Source organism: Etheostoma cragini, chromosome 15 (assembly GCF_013103735.1).
Source record: "Etheostoma cragini isolate CJK2018 chromosome 15, CSU_Ecrag_1.0, whole genome shotgun sequence".
Taxonomy (NCBI): domain Eukaryota; kingdom Metazoa; phylum Chordata; class Actinopteri; order Perciformes; family Percidae; genus Etheostoma; species Etheostoma cragini.
The window spans coordinates 7186294-7188630 of NC_048421.1; the positions used below are offsets into that span (position 1 = coordinate 7186294).

At 40.3% G+C, this 2337-nt stretch overlaps 1 long non-coding RNA gene across 1 annotated transcript in view; it reads right to left on the minus strand.

The window, feature by feature from the left end:
- LOC117957652 overlaps positions 1-2337 on the minus strand; it is a 14510-nt gene that overhangs the window by 5077 nt on the left and 7096 nt on the right. The gene's annotated exons all lie outside the window — the stretch shown is intronic.

The following is a 2337-nucleotide window of genomic DNA, read 5'->3' on the forward strand; positions in this document are numbered from 1 at the left end:
ACACACACACACACACACACACACACACACACACACACACACACACACACACACACACACACAAACACACACACACAGCCTGCAAATAGAAAGATGTCAGCTGCTTTTGATATTAGAAAATACCAGTATTTCCCCAGGCCTGTCTCCTGGGGTCTTTAGATGAGCGTGACATGGGAGGGCCCATTGGAAAGGTCAGTGCAGCTCAGAGCCCCGGTGGATCCTCATCAGATACAGGACCAATGAATGTTTTGAAACATGTGTAAAAATGCTGTAAAAGCTACAATGTAGCCTATCAGTGAGACCTTGCAGTGGGGCATCAAGGAGGTCTGAGAGGTGGAAAAGATGGAGGGTGACTGGGAGATGTGAAAAAATGAGGTTGTGGTGGAAGAGGTTGAAATAGAAAGGGGAGTAGATGTGCGGGGCAGGTCAGACATCATACACATGAGCAGGAAGTGGCTGCACTGGTAGGCACATTGGGAATCAACCAGTATGACAGCACCAGCTTTTTTCTGCCTTAGTTAAGTATGCAACAACGTTCACAAACCCCCTCTTTGGGCAAATTATGTTTGACATGATGGGAAGCAAAATCACAACCCATGTTTGCTATTTCCATTTTACAGTAAATTATCTGGGTGTGGACTAAAGTGTAACCCCATTTTATTCAAAGTTCAGACACATGTGTGTGTAGCTACACTAACTTGTGCACACTAACTCACACAGATGCTGTTAGACTGTGACAGGTGATTTGTAAACGGCAGGGCTGTAAACAAGATCATGAAAACACTGCACATATTTTGCTATCATGTTGAAAGGAATAATTTACTTACTCTCTTTAATATTATAGTGTTACACATTAGAGTTGCTATTAGGTGGATTTTGTCACCTTTGGACAGAGCTAGGCCATCACTCTCCCTGTTTTTTCTTTACGCTAAGCTAACCAACTAGTGGATGTAGTGTCATATTTATCGTTAAGACATAAGAGGGAAGAATGAAAACAAGCGTTGTTTTTTATGTATTCCTTCAAATATAATGAAAATGAATTTTTGGCAAAAGCTAAGCTTGTGTGTCATGGTAATATATTAATATACTCTGTTGAGAACTGCTGTACATCCATGCATAGTTCTATTCCAGCCTCCATGTTGTTTGCATAGGCGTTTGCAGACAAGTAGGCCCATAATTTTTCAGCTTTAAAGAAACAATTAAAAAAGAAATCCCCTTTGAGAAAACTAATCTACAGCAACAACACTAGTGGCTCTGGGATCCGTCTATATATAGGAACAGGGCTGCTTGAGTGAAATGCTAATGTCATCATACTAACATACTCACTTATTGTTTTGTAAATTAGCGAGTATCGCCTACTGTAGAATTTAGGAATGACAATAACTGTTTACAATAACTTCAGCAATTTTGTGAGAGCCTTATTTACCAACATCTATCTCACTAGTAGCAGTGGCTTCGCTTTCTTGTGTGCAAGATTACAGAAGATATAAAGCTGAATCTCAGAAGTAGCAGGATTGTCAGAAAGAGTACAGAGTGCCTAACAGCTTAGAGTGCCTCTTCGGATAGAAAACCACTGCCAGGCCCATGAATCATAAAATTTAAAAGAGAAAATGAGAGTGAATTATACTGTAGGAACTAAAATCATCCAGTTGCTGCCTGCATGCAAAAACACAATAGTGCAAAAGAAATTACAGGGGGAGGAGGGGAAGGATAACAGCAGCATGTCTACGTCATTGATGAAAGAGTAGCCTGACCCTTGGGGCGGAGAATGAAGTTATGGGGGCAGATGGGATAAATAAAGAGCGAGGAGTGTGGGTAATATTACCCACATCTCCCCGCTGCTTGTGGCCGTCTGTCATGCTCCGGTGGGCAAAGAGTATGTAAAGAGACTGCACTCACACATATTGCAGATGCTGGATTATTGAACACACCAGATACATATTTATACACACACACACACACAAATAAAAGAATCCTCATCGATATCTATCTGTTCAATAATTCATAGTAGTGGCAATCCAACAACCGGCAACAACTGTCTTTCACATACACTGGATGTCCTAAGGTAAACTGCTTATTACTTATTTATTACTTACTTATTACTACCCGCTTGTATGAGTTTCTCCTTCTCTTGCATCTGTGGTTGCACTGTCATCCACACTGTCACATAAAAAGTGCCTTTTCTAGCATGCATAGTCAAACTTCAGTAAATACAGAAAGAGCAGGTATCAAATTCACGTTTCCTCATATTCCACAAACAATAATAATAATAATAATACATTTTATTTAACAGCGCCTTTCTAACACTCAAGGACGCTTTACAGACAATAAAGGACA